The following is a 19,369-nucleotide window of genomic DNA, read 5'->3' as shown; positions in this document are numbered from 1 at the left end:
TCCCCCTTCCTTAATTGCTCTCTATTGCTAGTTCCCCTACATTCTACATTATAAACCATTTGTTTTACATTTTTCAAAGTTCACATTAGTGGTAGCATATAATATTTCTCTTTTTGTGCCTGGCTTATTTCGCTCAGCATTATGTCTTCAAGGTTCATCCATGTTGTCATATGTTTCACGAGATCGTTCCTTCTTACTGCCGCATAGTATTCCATCGTGTGTATATACCACATTTTATTTGTCTACTCATCTGTTGAAGGACATTTGGGTTGTTTCCATCTCTTGGCAACTGTGAATACTGCTGCTATGAACATTGGCGTGCAGATATCTCTTCGTGTCACTGCTTTCAGATCTTCCGGGTATATACCGAGAAGTGCAATCGCTGGATCGAATGGTAACTCTATATCTAGTTTTCTAAGGAACTGCCAGACTGACTTCCAGAGTGGCTGAACCATTATACAGTCCCACCAGCAATGAATAAGAGTTCCAATTTCTTCACATCCCCTCCAGCATTTGTAGTTTCCTGTTTGTTTAATGGCAGCCATTCTAACCGGTGTTAGATGGTATCTCATTGTGGTCTTAATTTGCATCTCTCTAATAGCTAGTGAAGCTGAACATTTTTTCATGTGTTTCTTGGCCATTTGTATTTCCTCTTCAGAGAACTGTCTTTTCATATCTTTTGCCCATTTTATAATTGGGCTGTCTGTACTATTGTCATTGAGTTGTAGGATTTCTTTATATATGCAAGATATCAGTCTTTTGTCAGATACATGGTTTCCAAAAATTTTTTCCCATTGAGTTGGCTGCCTCTTTACCTTTTTGAGAAATTCCTTTGAGGCGCAGAAACTTTTAAGCTTGAGGAGTTCCCATTTATCTATTTTCTCTTTTGTTGCTTGTGCTTTGGGTGTAAAGTCTAGGAAGTGTCCGCCTAATACAAGGTCTTGAAGATGTTTTCCTACATTATCTTCTAGGAGTTTTATGGTACTTTCTTTTATATTGAGATCTTTGGTCCATTTTGAGTTAATTTTTGTGTAGGGGGTGAGGTAGAGGTCCTCTTTCATTCTTTTGGATATGGATATCCAACTCTCCCAGCCCCATTTGTTGAAAAGACCATTATGGCTCAGTTCAGTGACTTTGGGGGCCTTATCAAAGATCAGTCGGCCGTAGATCTGAGGGTCTATCTCTGAATTCTCAATTCGATTCCATTGATCTATATGTCTATCTTTGTGCCAGTACCATGCTGTTTTGGCAACTGTGGCTTTATAATAAGCTTCAAAGTCAGGGAGTGTAAGTCCTCCCACTTCGTTTTTCTTTTTTAGAGTGTCTTTAGCAATTTGAGGCATCTTCCCTTTCCAAATAAATTTGATAACTAGCTTTTCCAAGTCTGCAAAGTAGGTTGTTGGAATTTTGATTGGGATTGCATTGAATCTGTAGATGAGTTTGGCTAGAATAGACATCTTAATGACTTTTAGCCTTCCTATCCATGAACATGGAATATTTTTCCATCTTTTAAGGTCCCCTTCTATTTCTTTTAGTGGAGTGATGTAGTTTTCTTTGTATAGGTCTTTTACATCTTTGGTTAAGTTTATTCCTAGGTACTTGATTTTTTTAGTTGCTATTGAAAATGGTATCTTTTTCTTGAGTGTCTCTTCAGTTTGTTCATTTCTAGCATATAGAAACATTACTGACTTACGTGCATTAATCTTGTATCCCGCTACTTTGCTAAATTTGTTTATTAGCTCTAATAGCTGTATCGTCGATTTCTCAGGGTTTTCCAGATATAAGATCATATCATCTGCAAACAATGACAGTTTTACTTCTTCTTTTCCAATTTGGATGCCTTTTATTTCTTTGTCTTGCCGGATTGCCCTGGCTAGCACTTCCAGCACAATGTTGAATAACAGTGGTGACAGTGGGCATCCTTGTCTTGTTCCTGATCTTAGAGGGAAGGCTTTCAGTCTCTCACCATTGAGTACTATGCTGGCTGTGGGTTTTTCATATATGCTCTTTATGATGTTGAGGAAGTTTCCTTCAATTCCTACCTTTTGAAGTGTTTTTATCAAAAAGGGATGTTGGATTTTGTCAAATGCTTTTTCAGCATCTATTGAGATGATCAATTGATTTTTCCCTTTCGAGTTTTTAATGTGTTGTAATACATTGATTGTTTTTCTGATGTTGAACCATCCTTGCATGCCTGGAATGAACCCCACTTGGTCATGGTGTATGATTTTTTTAATCTGTCTTTGGATTCGATTTGCAAGTATTTTGTTGAGGATTTTTGCATCTATATTCATTAGGGAGATTGGCCGGTAGTTTTCCTTTTTTGTAGCATCTTTGCCTGGTTTTGGTATTAGATTGATGTTAGCTTCATAAAATGAGTTAGGTAGTGTTCCATTTTCTTCAATGTTTTGAAAGAGTTTGAGTAAGATTGGTGTCAGTTCTTTCTGGAAAGTTTGGTAGAACTCCCCTGTGAAGCCATCTGGCCCTGAGCATTTATTTGTGGGAAGATTTTTGATGACTGATTGGATCTCTGCTTGTGATGGGTTGGTTGAGGTCTTCTATTTCTTCTCTGGTCAGTCTAGGTTGTTCATATGTTTCCAGGAAATTGTCCATTTCTTCTACATTATCCAGTTTGTTGGCATACAGTTGTTCATAGTATCCTCTTATAATTTTTTTAATTTCTTCAGGATCTGCAGTTATGTCACCTTTTTCATTCCTTATTTTGTTTATATGGGTCTTCTCTCTTTTTGATTTTGTCAGTCTAGCTAGGGGCTTGTCAATCTTGTTGATCTTCTCAAAGAACCAACTTTTGGTGATATTTATCCTCTCTATTGTTTTTTTGTTCTCTATGTCATTTATTTCTGCTTTAATCCTTGTTGTTTCTTTTCTTCTACTTGGTTTAGGATTGGTTTGCTGTTCATTTTCTAGCTTCTTCAGTTGATCCATTAGTTCTTTGATTTTGGCTCTTTCTTCCTTTTTAATATATGCGTTTAGTGCTATAAATTTCCCCCTTAGCACTGCTTTTGCTGCATCCCATAGGTTTTGGTATGTTGTGTTCTCATTTTCATTCGTCTCTATATATTTAGCAATTTCTCTTGCTATTTCTTCTTTAACCCACTGATTGTTTAGGAGTGTGTTGTTTAACCTCCAGGTATTTGTGAATTTTCTAAGTCTCTGATGGTTATTGACTTCTAATTGTATTCCATTGTGGTCAGAGAATGTGCTTTGAATAATTTCAATCTTTTTAAATTTATTGAGGCTTGTTTTATGTCCCAGCATATGATCTATTCTGGAGAAAGTTCCATGAGCACTAGAAAAGTATGTGTATCCTGGTGATTTGGGATGTAATGTCCTGTATATGTCTGTTAAATCTAATTCATTTATCAGATTGTTTAGGTTTTCAATTTCCTTATTGGTCTTCTGTCTGGTTGATCTATCTATAGGAGAGAGTGATGTGTTGAAGTCTCCCACAATTATTGTGGAAACATCAATTGCTTCCTTCAGTTTTGCCAGTGTTTCTCTCATGTATTTTGTGGCACCTTGATTGGGTGCATAGACATTTACGATTGTTATTTCTTCTTGTTGAATTGCCCCTTTTATTAGTATGTAGTGGCCTTCTTTGTCTCTCAAAACATCCCTGCATTTGAAGTCTATTTTATCTGAGATTAATATTGCTACACCTGCTTTCCTTTGGCTGTAACTTGCATGAAATATTTTTTTCCATCCTTTCACTTTCAATTTCTTTGTGTCCCTGTGTCTAAGATGAGTCTCTTGTATGCAACATATTGATGGTTCATTTTTTTTGATCCATTCTGCGAATCTATATCTTTTAATTGGGGAGTTTAATCCATTTACATTCAACGTTATAACCGTGAAGGCATTTCTTGAATCAGCCATCTTATCCTTTGGTTTATGTTTGTCATATTTTTCCCCTCTGTCTATTAATATCCTTAATTGTACCCATACCGAATCTCTTTAGTACTGAACCTTTCTCCAAGTCTCTCTGTCCTTTCTTTGTTTCTCTGTCTGTAGGGCTCCCTTTAGTATCTCCAGTAGGGCAGGTCTCTTGTTAGCAAACTCCCTCAGCATTTGTTTGTCTGTGAAAAATTTCAGCTCTCCCTCAAATTTGAAGGAGAGCTTTGCTGGATAAAGTATTCTTGGCTGGAAATTCCTCTCACTCAGAATTTTAAATATATCGTGCCACTGCCTTCTCGCCTCCATGGTGGCTGCTGAGTAGTCACTACTTAGTCTTATGCTGTTTCCTTTGTATGTGGTGAATTGCTTTTCTCTTGCTGCTTTCAGAATTGCTCCTTCTCTTCTGTGTTTGACAGTGTGATCAGAATATGTCTCAGAGTGGGTTTATTTGGATTTATTCTATTTGGAGTTCGCTGAGCATTTATGATTTGTGTATTTATGTTGTTTAGAAGATTTGGGAAGTTTTCCCCAACAATTTCTTTGAATACTCTTCCTAGACCTTTACCTTTTTCTTCCCCTTCTGGGACACCAATGACTCTTATATTCAGACGTTTCATATTATCTATCATATCCGTGAGGTCCATTTCGATTTTTTCAATTTTTTTCCCCATTCTTTCTTTTATGCTTTCATTTTCCATTCTGTCATCTTCCAGGTCACTGATTCGTTGTTCAACTTCCTCTAGTCTTGTACTATGAGTGTCCAGAATCTTTTTAATTTGGTCAGCAGTTTCTTTAATTTCCATAAGATCATCCATTTTTTTATTTAGTCTTGCAATGTCTTCTTTATGCTCTTCTAGAGTCTTCTTGATTTCCTTCATATCCCGTACTATGGTCTCATTGTTCATCTTTAGTTCTTTGAGTAGCTGCTCTAGGTGCTGTGTCTCTTCTGATCTTTTGATTTGGTTGCTTGGGCTTGGGTTGTCCATATTGTCTGGTTTTTTCATATGCTTTATAATTTTCTGTTGTTTTTGGCCTCGTGGCATTTGCTGAACTTGATAGGGTTCTTTTAGGATTTGTAGACCAATTGAAGTCCTTATCTCTAATTTCTCAGATCTACAGCTTTGTGGAGTACACTTTCTCTAACTAACCAGCAGGTGGCGTCCACGAGCCACCTGTTCTCCACAAGCCAGTTCTCCCCTGCTTAGCCTTTTTGGTGAGTGGGGGAGTGAGTCTTGTGGGGTCCAATTGGTGTACCAAGCTTGCGTGTGTAGTTCGTATTGCCTGCCCTGTATATGGGGCGTGTTTCTGGGCAGTCAGGGAGGGGGGGAGCCCCTAACAATCAAATCTCCCTGGTGATCCTAGAGTTTTAAAGCTGCTGCAATAGTCTAATCCTTCAGTTCAGTCCTGCCATAGTTTGTCTCTGCCACTGACCCACAAGTCCGTGGTATTGGCATATGGCTTCTGAGACTTGCAAGTGGGCCCCTCTTCCAGGCTGTGCACCCTGGGTCCTCTGTTGAGGGATGACTGTGCTATGTCACAGGTGAGTGCCGTCCCCCCAGGGCAGTTCTGGGCTGCTGGGCTGTGTAGGGAGGCTCCCAGTCTGCTGAAGTGATGGCTGAATGGGGCTTTGTTAATTCACACTGGTCCACCTTCCCAACTCTGGGACAATCAGCTGAGGTTGCAGGGAAGGCTAATGTCCACACCCAGTTTTGTGGAGTGTGCCTGTTATTTGAAGCACTTCTGTCACACTGGGTTGTCTGGGGCAGCTCTGGGCTATGGGGCTGGCGATGGGCAGGAGTGTTTCCTGTCCACCAGGATGATGGCTGTGAGCGGACACCCCCCTTTTCTTGGGAAGTTGTGGTGTTTAGGGAATTTTCTCAGCCACTGGATTATTGCCTTTTGTTTCAGAGCTCTCTTATTTCTGCTCTTGACTTGACCTGCCCAAATTGCAAGTCTTTGAAGCTTTCTGCATTGGGCTTCTTAGAGTAATTGTTTTAGAAAAAGAAAAAAGGATTAAAAAAAATAATAATAAGGGCCCTCCTCAGAGATCTAATGGGTTATTGAAATGCTAAGAGACAAAGCAACCAGGGCCATTAAGGAAAGGTCCACAGGGCAGAGAGATCAGCTTTTCTTCGGGATTTGCATATGCACCTCAGGGCCTGAGCTCTGCCCTTCCCCTTTCTATGTTCACCAGAACTCCAAAAATCCTCCGCTTTTATTTTGGAGTTTTTCATGTTGTTTTTTTTCTATGCCTGTCTCCTCTCTGCTGGGCTGGCTGGTCTCAGATTCTCTGGTGTCTGGTCTCAGTCTATCTATGGTTGGAGTTTGGATCAGTAAAATGAGTTTCCGATAAGGGCTGCCACTGCAGTTCTCCCTTCTCCTTCCCGGAGCTGACAGCCCCTCCTCCCACGGGACTGAGCTTGGCAGGGAGGGGCGCGGGTCCCCTGGCTGCAAAAACTTACAGATTTCACTGATCTCAGCAGTTCGACGTTTTCATGAGTGTTGTATGAAGTATGCCGAAAGTCAGATTGCTCTGTGGTGTCCAGTCCACGCAGTTCCTGGCTTTCTACCTTCTTTCCTGGAGGAGTAACTAAAACATACAGCTCACCAGTCCGCCATCTTGCCCCGCCTCCTCTCAGCAGTCTTATTTTTAAGACTCCATCCTTCACTGGAGGATGGCAAATGGTGTCCGGAAAACCTCTGTTAGCTGGGAAGGCACGTGGTTGGCGTCTGCTCCAAAGTTCTGGTTTCAAAATGGCTTTCTCCCAGGACATTCCTCTCTAGCAAGCTTGCTCTTCTTCAAAACATCACTCACAGCTGCACTCCACCCGCATCTGCGTTTTATAGTTCGCGGCTACAAGAGATGCACCGGGCAGACAGTTTCGTGTTCGCAGTTTCGTCTTCTCGTTCTTGGTATCTCAGTTGCCACGAGCGAGACGGGTTTCGGGAACATCGTCTCTCCTTACACGGAGTCAGATGTTAGTCGGCAGCCATCCAGCTGGATTAGCCAAGAACGCTGTTTCCAGCGGGCCCACCACTACTTGCGGATGATTACCTAAGGCCCCGGTGCTAGGTACCAAGAGCAGCCGGTTTCTAAACCGCACTTTCGTTAGTAGTGTAGCGCGAGCACAGCGATTATTCTAGCCTTGACTCTTGAAGATGATTGTATAATAATGTAGCTTACAAGGGGTGACAGTGTGATTGTGTAAACCTTGTGGATTGCACTCCCTCTTTCCAGTGTATGGATGGATGAGTAGAAAAATGGGGACAAAAACTAAATGAAAAATAGAGTGGAATGGGGGAGATGATTTGGGTATTCTTTTTTACTTTTAGTTTTTCATTATTATTCTGATTCTTTCTGGTGTAAGGAAAATATTCAAAAATACATTGGGGTGATGAAAGCATAACTATATGATGGTACTGTGAACAGTTGATTGTACACCATGGATGACTGTATGGTGTGTGAATATATCTCAATAAAACTGAATTTAATTTAAAAAAAAAGAGTCTCCCCCCAAGTACCTCTTTGTTGCTCAAATGTGGCCCTCTCTCTCTAGCTAAGCCAACTTGGTGGGTGAACTCACTGCCTTCCCCCCTACATGGGATCTGACTCCCAGGGGTATAAATCTCCCTGGCAAAGCGGGATATGACTCCCAGGGATGAATCTGGACCCGACATCATAGGATTGAAAACATCTTCTTGACCAAAAGGGGGGTGCGAAATGAAACGAAATGAAGTTTCAGTGGCTGAGAGATTCCAAATGGAGTCAAGAGGTCACTCTGGTGGGCATTCTTATGCACTATATAGAAACCCTCTTTAGGTTTTAATGCACTGAAATAGCTAGAAGTAAATACCTGAAACTATTAAACTACAACCCAGTAGCCTTGACTCTTGAAGACGATTGTATAGCAATGTAGCTTACAAGGGGCGACAGTGTGATTGTGAAAGCCTTGTGGATCACACTCCCTTTATCCAACGTATGGATGGATGAGTAGAAAAATGGGAACGAAAAACTAAATGAAAAATAGGGTGAGGGGTGATTTGGGTGTTCTTTTTTACTCTCATTTTTAACTCTTGTTTTTATTTTTTCTGGTACAAGGAAAATGGTCAAAAAATAGATTGGGGTGATGAATGCACAGATATATGATGGTACTGTGAACAAATGATTGTACACTTTGGATGACTGTATGGTATGTGAATAGATCTCAATAAAATTGAATTAAAAAAAAAAGAATGGGTTCCGAATTCAACATCTGCTTTCCCATATATTCATCCTACATTCATTGGAACTGAGCCTTCTCTTGGTGTCAAGATGCCAACCAATGCCCTGCTCTTTGTAATCTTGCTTCCAGTGGGACCTTATTTTTCAAGTGGAAGCTTTAATCCAGTGTCCCTGTGGGCCAACCCGAAGTATGTAAGAGCCTGGAAAGGTGGAACCAGGGACTGCAAAATGGGAGGACATTATGGCTTATCTCTGTTTGCCCAATGTGAAGCATTGGAGAATGGGTGCCAGCAGGTTCTGTGGCCCTTTGGAGAGAATAACCAAATAACTGAAGTTGGAACTATGAATCTTTTTCTTTACTGGATAAATGAAGATGGAGAAGAACTGGCAATTCCTCTGCTAGATGGCATCATTCTTCCAGGAGTGATGTGGCAGAGCATTCCGGACCTGGCATGCATGTGAGGTGAATTTAAGGTATCTGAGAGGTACCTCACTATGAATGACTTGACACCTGCCCTAGAGAGACTGAGTGAGGGAGATGTTTGGCTCTAGTACAGCTTGTGTTGTCTGCCCAGTTTCTGATGTACTATACAAGGGCAAGACTATACACATTCCAACTATGGAGAATGGTCCTAAGCTTGCAAGCTGTATCTTGGACAAGCTGACTGACCTCCGATATGGAAGAGAAGACAGCAACTGGACAATCACAATCTCCTCAATGAAAAACCCAAAATATCATCTGTATGTTATTAGAACAGGCTGTTCCACTTAGAATTAAAATAGATTTCTTTGGTTACTTGTTTGTATTTGTGCCTCGCGTAGTCTTTATATTAGTGTGTTACCAGGGCAATTATTTCTTCATGCCAGAGAATACGAATTGCAATCATAAAATGGTGTCTTGTAAACTTGGTTGTAGATGCTTACTTTCCATTCGCTTAGAAAGATGATAATGTAAGCCACATAATATAGAATTTTCCACAACAATTTAGTACCTCCCTTAGTATTTCACCTAGATACAAAAATGTGTGTTCATTTGTTCTTTAGCTTAAGTGTGTTCTGCTCTTCAGCTGAATGAGATTTTTTTTAATGTTGAAAGCTGATATGAGCAAATATTATAGGTTTCATTTCCTGTGATACATCTTCATCCCCAGAAGGTGTTTTCTGCTTATTTTTTTTATTTTCTCTATTTCCATTCCAATACTTCTTTTTAAATCAAGGTTTTGAGAAACTGGATTTCTTCCCTTCCCATTGTTTCTCAAGCCTTGCAGGAGGCCATTCTATGGTGAAACTCCTTTCTTCCTGATGTCTCAGTCTGATTCCAGCTCATCCTGTAAGACTTAGGCACATTTCCACCATTGACCTTCCACAGTGTATTGTAATTGGCTGTTTGTCAGGCTCCAGTATAAGTCTAAGCGTTTTGGGCCTTATAAATACAGTGGCTCCTTGGTACTCATTGTTAATTGGTTCCAGGAGGTGAGATGAGTACCAAAAACGACAAGTACCAAACAAATTTTTCCCATAAGGAATAATGTAAATAAATTTAAGGCATTCCCAAACCAAAGGCAATGACATTTTTAAGGCAAAATGTAAAAAGATCTGGTTGTATAATTACTTTACATGATAAAGAAACCAATAAATTAATAGATATTTAGATTAAATAAAATAAAAACTTTGCTTTACTTGTACTGAGAAGAATCCATGGCCTAATGGGATGGTGGGAGGAGAGTGGTGAGGAAGAGAGGTTACATGGAGTGCTGCTTGGAAGGAGAGTGCCCTCCAATAGAACATCAGGCATTTGCACTTCAGGTGTTCTTTCTCTTTTTCTGCCTTTTTTCAACTTGCACCACAGGTTCTGACACACTCTTTCACCTTCACTAAAAGCTTATCCAGTGAGGACTGCTTCTGAATTCTGAATTCTGAATGCTTTCAGAATACCTTGAAAATTCTTTGGTCATTCAATAAATTCACATTTCTTCTTGTCAGAGCTTTGTCCAGATGTACTTCTCCACAGTTTTGAACCTCTGCCCATTTTGCACACATTTCTTTTATCAAGGAACTGGGGACATCCTCCTTTATCACCTCACCTGAAGAAATCTCTCCAGCCACCTCTTGTTGCTGCTCCTTCTGTAGTTCTGTGGCTCCTCGGTGCTGAGCTTTTCTCAATGTTCCTCCACTAATTCCTCAACATCAGCCCTTTTTATTGCTTCTTTATTCTTATTGATGGTGGAGACTGTTGTTCTAGGCACACCGCATTCTCTAGCAAGATCAGTAATGTGAATACTGTTCTCATATTTGCCTCTGGTTTCCTTTTTTTTGCTCAATGGTAGTGTGAAGTAATTTTCTTTTCTGCTCAGTGCTATCACTGCTCATTTTCTTAGGACCCATGATGAGGAAAAAAAAGTGCAAAAATACACAAAATGACCAAAGAAGCTAAGATAAGATCGCAAGGCAACGTGCACAGGGCAAGAGCTACTGCATGAATAATGCATGACCCGTTGTTTCGGCTGGAAAGGTAGTGAGCCACAAGGCAACTGATGCTTGCGCATCAAGTACCAAACAAACAACAAGTACCAGGACAAAATTTTCATGTCAAAATACATCGTGTACCAAATTTGATGAGTTTCAAAGCAGTCAAGTACTAAGTTACCACTGTACTTGTTTCCCTAATGCCTGGCACATAGTTAAGTATTCAATAAATGTTTTGGGTAGTGAATGAATGAACATTTAGCTTATTTAGCTTCTATAGAAGTGTACTTTGTTGTTTCTATATTATGAAACCTCAATTAGAATTTGTGATTGATTCTGAAAAAAAGAGGAAGAAACTACTGACGCAGGCAACAACATGGATGAATTTCAAAAACCTCATGCTTAGGAAAAGAAGTGAGACACACAAGACATACTGTGGCCTGGACATAGTACTTACTAAAAATTGTTGTTGAATGTGGAACTGTTCTAGTTTGCTAATGTTGCTGGAATGCAAATCACCAGAGACGGATTGGCTTTTATAAAAGGGGGGTTATTTGGTTACACAGTTACAGTCTTAAGGCCATAAAGTGTCCAAGGTAACACATCAGCAATTGGGTACCTTCACTGGAGAATGGCCAGTGATGTCCGGAAAACCTCTGTTAGCTGGGAAGGCACGTGGCTGGTGTCTGTTCCAAAGTTCTGGTTTCAAAATGGCTTTCTCCCAGGACGTTTCTCTCTAGGCTGCAGTTCCTCAAAAATGTCACTTAGTTGCACTTGGGGTATTTGTCCTCTCTTAGCTTCTCTGGAGCAAGAGTCTGCTTTCAATGGCCGTCTTCAAACTCTCTCTCATTTGCAGCTTCTGTGCTTTCTTCAAAGTGTCCCTCTTGGCTGTAGCTCCTCTTCAAAACAACACCCACAGCTGCACTGAGTTCCCTCTGTCTGTCAGCTCATTTATATGGCTCCAGTGACTCAACTTAGACCCACCCTGAATGGGTAGAGCAATACCTCCATGGAAATTATCCAATCAGAGTCATCACCCACAGCTGGGTGGGGCACATCTCCAAAGAAACACTCAAAGAATTACAATCTAATCAACACTGATAATGTCTGCCCACACAAGATTACATCAAAGATAATGGCGTTTGGGGGACACAATACATTCAAACTGGCACAGGGACTAACACTCTTCCAAGTACTTTGCTTGCTAAGAATACTCAGAAGGATTGGGATATTTTAAATGGGGATTCAACTCCTTTGAAATAATAAATTCCTTAAAAACAAATAATCAAATTTATGGAATTTAAATAGCCACAGGTCTGATATGAATATTACATCAATGTTGAAAACATTCATTGTTTAAGTTGGTCCCAACATGACACTGGAAAATATTATTTTGCAAAGAATTGTGAAATGTTTGATATGTTACCTAAAATCATAACTCTCCAAAGTTCACATTATTAAATGTGTAATATATGCCATGTTGGAGAGACGCTTACCCTCTGAACCTGGCAGGTTTGTTGAATAGTAGCATTACTAAAGACATTCATGCTCAAAACCTTAAAATGCATAAAGCTTATTATAAAAATTTCCTATTTGTAAAGGGCAGTAGGACTTATGCATATATACTATTCCTTTCAGATATACATTGTCTATTAGTCTGATAAGTAATTGTAACAGTAAATTTTTAGATAGCCCAGTTTTACAAACATGAATATCAGGAAAAGGCTGTTGCCATTTGAATTTTTAAGAAACATTTTGAAAGAATTTAAGAACCACATTGTTTTCTGTTTGAAATTCAAAATCAGTTTTAATTGTTATACCTAATTATAGTTTTTGAATTATACAGTTTTTGAGTATTATAAATAAATATAGATCCAGCACTAGAAAAAGGAAAAATAGGAAAATATTTACATTTTAAAATACTGTGAATTAATTTAATGTATAAGGCCAATGAATAATTGTTACTTCTGCCAGATGGTATTTTACATTTTGATAAAAAGATATATTCTTAATCATATATGTCAAGGAAAAGCGACCATATGTTGTGAAACACTTCTAATTTGTCATTTAATTTAAAAGGCACTACTGATATTGCCATAAAAATTTTTGGTGATGGGGCCTAAGTATCCATAGTATCACTAAAATTTTAATCTTCTCCAGTAATTTCCTTAGTTTTCTTCTACAGCTTGAGAAAGTAATTCAACAAAGAATCCTCTTAGCATCTACAAAGAAAGGATACCATAAAGAGGATAAATTAGAAACTACAGCTATATGCTCAAGTTACTACCGTGTGAGAATCATAATCTCTATTTTCAAGAAGCCTCCAGAATTTAATTTGCTGTATCCTAGCAAAGTAAATAAAATATACAGAATAACTCAAATGATTCCAAAGTAATATACCTCAGATCAGAAAACCCAGTATATTCTTAAGATTAAAAAAAAAAAGGCCAAATATATTACAAAATAATTTTCCAATTACAAAACAGTGGAAAGGAAGCCACTGTATAAAGGAAACTCTATAATGGAAAAAGAAAACTGGTTTTAGGTGATTATTAAAACAAAGGTTTTATATGCCTTTGTTTTCTCTTCTTTTATGAAAATGGAATTTGGTGGCTCCTCATTTTTCTTCTCACTCTACAGGGCTCCATGGATGATTTCATTCAGGTTTAAAGTTCAAATTACTATCTATATGCCAAGGATTTGCACATTTGTGTTGTTTCCAGTTTTTTGCTATTATGAAAAACACTTCTATGAATAATCTGGTGCATCTGACCAAGAGAGTCTCAAGAGTATATACCTTGAAGAAAAATGGTTGGGTTCTAGGGAATGTACGTGGTCAATTTTACTAGATAATTTGTATTCCAAAGTTAGGTTCAAAATTTCTCATTGTTCTACACCATTAATACTTAATGTTTAGACTTCTTAATTTTTGTCAATATAATGGGAATAAAATGATATATTGTTTCATTTTATTTGCATGTCCTTGATTACTAAATTTGCACGTTTGTTGGCCATTTCTATTTCCTCTTTTCTGAAATGCCTATCCATGACTTTGGCACTTTTTTTTTTTTTTTTTTTTTTATGATCCTCAATAATTGATTTACTTGCTTTGCTTTTTTTTTTTATTATTAAATTCAGTTTTATTGAAATACATTCACACACCATACAATCATCCATGATATACAATCCACTGTCCACAGTGTGATAACATAGTTATGCGTTCATCACCACAATCTATCTCTGAACATTTTCCTTACATCAGAAAGAACCAGAACAAGAATAAAAAATAAAAGTGAAAAAAGAACACCCAAATCATCCCCCCATCCCACCCCATTTGTCCTTTAGTTTTTATCCCCATTCCTCCACTCATCCATATACTAGATAAAGGGGGTGTGATCCACAAGGTCTTCACAATCACACTGTCACCCCTTGTAATCTACATTATTATATAATTGTCTTCAGGAGTCCAGACTGCTGGGTTGGAGTTTGGTAGTTTCAGGTATTTACTTCTAGCTATTCCAACACATTAAAGCCTAAGAGGTGTTATCTATATAGTGCATAAGAATGTCCACCAGAGTGACCTCTCAACTCCATTTGGAATCTCTCAGCCACTGAAACTATTTCGTCTCATTTTGCATCCCCCTTTTGGTCAAGAAGATACTCTCAGTCCCATGATGCCAAGTCCACATTCATCCCCAAGAGTCATACTCTGCGTTGCCAGGGAGATTTACACCCCTGGGAGTTGGGTCCCACGTAGGGGGGAGGGCAGCAAGTTCACCTGTCAAGATGGCTCAGTTAGAGAGAGAGAGGGCCACATCTGAGCAACAAAGAGGTACTCAGGGGGAGACTCCTAGGCACCATTACATACACCTTTAGACTCTTTTGGCACTTTTTTTGATGGGGTTATTTGTCCTTTTTTTGTTAACTTTCAAACTCTTCATTTTGCACATGAGTGAAATGAAACCCAGAGAAGGAAATATGACATGGCAAAGGTCATGCAGCTAGTTAGTAGCAGAGCCAAAATTATAGAAACGGGGGATTTTTTGAAGTGGAAAAACAACTTATTTGCAAACAATATCATTCCTTTCCATGTTATAATTTTCCATTTCTAAAATGGAAACAAGTAAAACATTTCAGTAACATTTTAGATTGCATTCCACACTTTAGCTCACTTATGATCCCCTGATTTCTGAGACTGAAATTGGAATGCTGCTCCTGAGAGGCTACATCCAATGGTGAACCTTGAAAAGTCACAGTCTATTATATTTGTAAACATCAAAGGAAATTTGTTGGCAACTGTGATGGTTAGGTTAATGTGTCAACTTGGCCAGGTGATAGTATCCAGATGTCTGGTCAAGCAAACACTGGCCTGACAATTGCTGCGAGGATGTTTGTGGCTGGTTAATAAACCAATAGGCTGGTTTATTAAATCATCAGTCAATTGACTGCAGCTGTGACTGATGACTCACCAAAGGGCTTGTCTTCCACAATGAGAGAATGCAATTGGCTGGATTTAATCCAATTAATCAGTTGAAGACTTTTAAGCAAGACAGGTAGAGGACCTTCACTTCTTCTTCGTCTGGCCAGCGAAGCGTTTCCTGAGGAGTTCATCAAAGTTGCCAGTTTGTTTCCTGAGGAGTTCTTCGAACACATTCGTCGAAGATCCCAGTTCATTTCCTGAGAAGTTCGTCGAAGTTGCTGGTTCATTTCCTGAGGAGTTCATCGGACATCTTCCTTGGAGTTGACGGTTTGCTGACTGCTCTACAGAATTTGGACTCATGCATACCCACAGTTGAGTGAGTCACTTTTATAAATTTTACAGTCATAGACACCTCTCATTGATTCTGTTTCCCTAGAGAACCCTAACTAATACAATTTGGTACTGGGAGTGGTTCTTGAGAAACAGAATCTTAAAATAGGCTTTTACAATTTGTTTTCTACTCTGATTAGATTCAAAGGCACTAATGACTCTATTTCCAATAATCAAGAGGGCACTGACAGTCCATGGCATGAGTTGGCAAAAGAGATACACAAAATAGCACCATTTGATTCTCCTAATCATACTCTAGTACGAAGCAAGGCTCTGGGTGACAGTGTTTTTGACACCTTCACAGAGTTTTGCAGTATTAAGAGGTATAATGATGTTGGCTGGCTGCTCTTATACTTTGGATAAAATTGTAAGAGAAAGTGATGAGCTAAAGGCTTCAAATTCAAAACTTAAATGCCGTATGACAGATGTAAAGGTTTCTATGTGTGCCCTGAAAGAAAATCGTATTTCCTGTGCCCGCAGACTTGAGGTTTCTGAAAACCAGACACAGACTCTCACTGTGCGAGTAGCAGATTTACAACATAAATTAAAATCTCAACCTCTCAGGGTGTCTGCTGTTAAAGTAAAGGCGTTGATTGGAAAAGAATGGGATCCAGAAACTTGGGATGGGGAGATATGGATTGATAATAATGGCAGTGAAGACATTGGAACCCTGGATTCTGCTGAGTCATTATTAGATTTACCTGTAGAGGGCTGTCCTGAGGAAACAGCTTCCCCACCTCCAGTCTGCCCTAAGGAGCCTGCCATCCAACCCCCACCTAAATAGATTAACCCTTCAGTGCCTGCTAATCCTGTAATCACCTCCCCTGAGGAAGCAGCCCTCACTCCTCTGTCTGGAGAGATTAATCCTGTTTTAAGAGATGAAAATGCAACAGAATGTCCTCAGGTAAATGGCTTGAGGGATAAATTTAACTCTTTTCATGACCCACCCCCACCACCAGTCTTTGCTTCAAGACCTATAACTAGACTAAAGTTCCAACAGGCCCTGAAGGATGAGGTACAAAGTGTGACTCATAAATTAGTACGCTATACTCCAAAGGAACCGTATGAGTTTTCCAACTTATACAGACAGAAACCAGGGGAATATGGGTGGGAATGGATATTAAGGGTGTGGAATAATGGTGGAAGGAATATAAGGTTGGATCGGGCTGCATTTACTGATATGGGCCCACTAAGCAGAGATTCTGCATACAGTGTTGTAGCTCGAGGGGTTAGAAAGGGCAATAACAGTCTGTTTGGGTGGTTGGCTGAAACATGGATCAAAAGGAGGCTGGCATTACCAGAGGTTGAAATACCAGGACTGCCCTGGTACAATGTGGAGGAGGGGATTCAAAGGCTTAGAGAGATTGGAATGTTAGAGTGGATTTATCATGGAAGACCCGCTCACACACCCCTGGAATGTCCAGAGGACACACCTTTTACCAGGACTGTGAGGAATGAATTTGTGAGGCTAGCTCCATCATCCCTGAAGAGCTCTGTAGTCGCCCTTCTCTGTAGGTCAGATATTACTGTAGGAACTGCTGTCACTGAGCTGGAATCCTTAAACCAATGGAGATAATCAGGTCCCGAGTCCGGAGAAGCCAAGTGGCTGCAGTTAATCACCACAGATAAAGTGGGCGTGGCTACCATAATGGAAAGCAGGCTCAAAGCAGCAATCAAAATAATATGACTCGCAGAGACTTATGGCATTGGCTAGTGGATCATGGAGTACCAAGTAGTAAAATAGATGGGCAATCGACTAAATTCTTGTTTGAACTATATAGGCAGAAGAATTCTAGGTCACATGAACCAAAGTCTCCCTTGAATTACAAAAACAGAGAGTCACAGCCCCTTAATCGATTCCCAGACTTGAGACAGTTTACAGATCCAGAGCCCCTTGAATGAAGGGAGGGCCGGGTACCCTTGGGGAAGGACATTGTTATACTGCCAAAAATTTATACTGTTACTCTCCCCCCCAGCCTTCCCCAGGGGTACCTACGGCTTTTTACCAGGGTAACTGCATTGGGGAAAAGGAAATGATCAGATATTTCATGGATTATTAGACACTGGTTCAGAAGTGACATTAATTCCCGGAGACCCAAAACATCACTCTGGTCCACCAGTCAGAGTTGGGGCTTATGGAGGTCAGGTGATTGATGGAATTTTAGCTCAGGTCCATCTCACAGTGGGTCCAGTGGGTCCCCGGACCCATTCTGTGGTTATTTCCCCAGTGCCAGAATGCATAATTGGAATAGACATACTCAGCAACTGGCAGAATCCTCATATTGGTTCCCTGATTCATGAAGTGAGGGCTATTATGGTGGGAAAGGCCAAGTGGAAGCCACTAGAACTGCCCCTGCCCAGCAAAATACTGAACCAGAAGCAACATTGGATTCCTGGAGGGACTGCAGAGATTAATGCCACTCTTAAGGACTTGAAGGATGCAGGGGTGGTGATTCCCACCACATCCCCATTCACCTCTTGTATTTGGCCTGTGCAGAAAACAGATCAGTCTTGGAGGATGATGGTGGATTATCATAAGCTTAACCAGGTGGTGACTCCAATTGCAGCTGCTGTTCCAGATGTAGTATCATTGCTTGAGCAAATCAACACATCCCCTGGTACCTGATATGCAGCTATTGATCTGGCAAATGCTTTTTTCTCAATTGCTGTTAATAAGGACCACCAGAAACAAGTTTGCATTCAGCTGGCAAGGCCAGCAGTTTACATTCACTGTGCTACCTCAGGGCTGTATCAACTCTCCAGCCCTATGTCATAACATTGTCCGCGGGGATCTTGATCGTTTCTCCCTCCCACAAGACATCACACTGGTCTATTATATTGATGATATCATGCTGATTGGACCTAGTGAGCAAGAAGTAGCAACTACTCTAGATTTGTTGGTAAGGTATTTGCATGGCAGAGGATGGGAGATAAATGCAACAAAAATACAGGAGTCTTCCACCTCAGTAAAATTTCTAGATGTCCAGTGGTGTGGGGCCTGTTGAGATATTCCTTCTAAGGTGAAGGATAAGCTGTTGCATCTGGCCCCTCCTATGACCAAAAAAGAGGCACAATGCTTAGTTGGCCTCTTTGGATTTTGGAGACAACATATTCCTCATTTAGGTGTGCTACTCTGGCCCATTTACCGAGTGACCAGAAAAGCTTCTAGTTTCGAGTGGGGACCAGAGCATGATGAGGCTCTATGACAGGTCCAGGCTGCTGTGCAAGCTGCTCTGCTGCTTGGACCATATGATCCAGCCGACCCAATGGTGTTGGAAGTGTCAGTGGCAAATAGAGATGCTGTTTGGAGCCTTTGGCAGGCTCCTATAGGAGAATCACGATGCAGGCCCTTAGATTTTGGAGTAAAGCTTTACCATCCTCTGCAGATAACTACTCTCCATTTGAGAAACAGCTGTTGGCGTACTACTGGGCCTTAGTAGAGATGGAACACTTAACCATGGGCCACCAAGTTACCATGAGACCTGAGTTACCTATCATGAGCTGGGTATTGTCTGACCCACCAAGCCATAAATTTGGGCATGCACAGCAGCACTCCATCGTAAAATGGAAATGGTATATATGAGATAGAGCTCGAGCAGGTCCTGAAGGTACAAGTAAGTTACATGAGGAAATGGCCCAAATGCCCATGGCTCCCACTCCTTTCACCTTACCTTCTTTTTCCCACCCCACAGCTATGGCATCTTGGGGAGTTCCTTACAATCAGTTGACTGAGGAAGAGAAAACTCGGGCCTGGTTTACAGATGGTTCTGCATGATATGCAGGCACTACCCGAAAGTAGACAGCTGCAGCACTGCAGCCCCTTTCTGGGATGTCCCTGAAGGACAGTGGTGAGGGGAAATCCTCCCAGTGGGCAGAACTTTGTGCAGTGCACCTGGTTGTTCACTTTGCTTGGAAGGAGAACTGGCCAGAAGTGCATTTGTATACTGATTCCTGGG

At 40.4% G+C, this 19,369-nt stretch overlaps 1 pseudogene; it reads left to right on the top strand.

Moving 5' to 3' along the window:
• Window positions 1-19,369, top strand: part of LOC119543731 — a 57,346-nt pseudogene that overhangs the window by 2,287 nt on the left and 35,690 nt on the right.

The sequence above is a fragment of the Choloepus didactylus genome, chromosome 9 (genome assembly GCF_015220235.1).
Source record: "Choloepus didactylus isolate mChoDid1 chromosome 9, mChoDid1.pri, whole genome shotgun sequence".
Lineage (NCBI taxonomy): Eukaryota > Metazoa > Chordata > Mammalia > Pilosa > Megalonychidae > Choloepus > Choloepus didactylus.
Note: the sequence above shows the minus strand (reverse complement) of the source record. Positions and strands in the feature narration are given on the sequence as shown.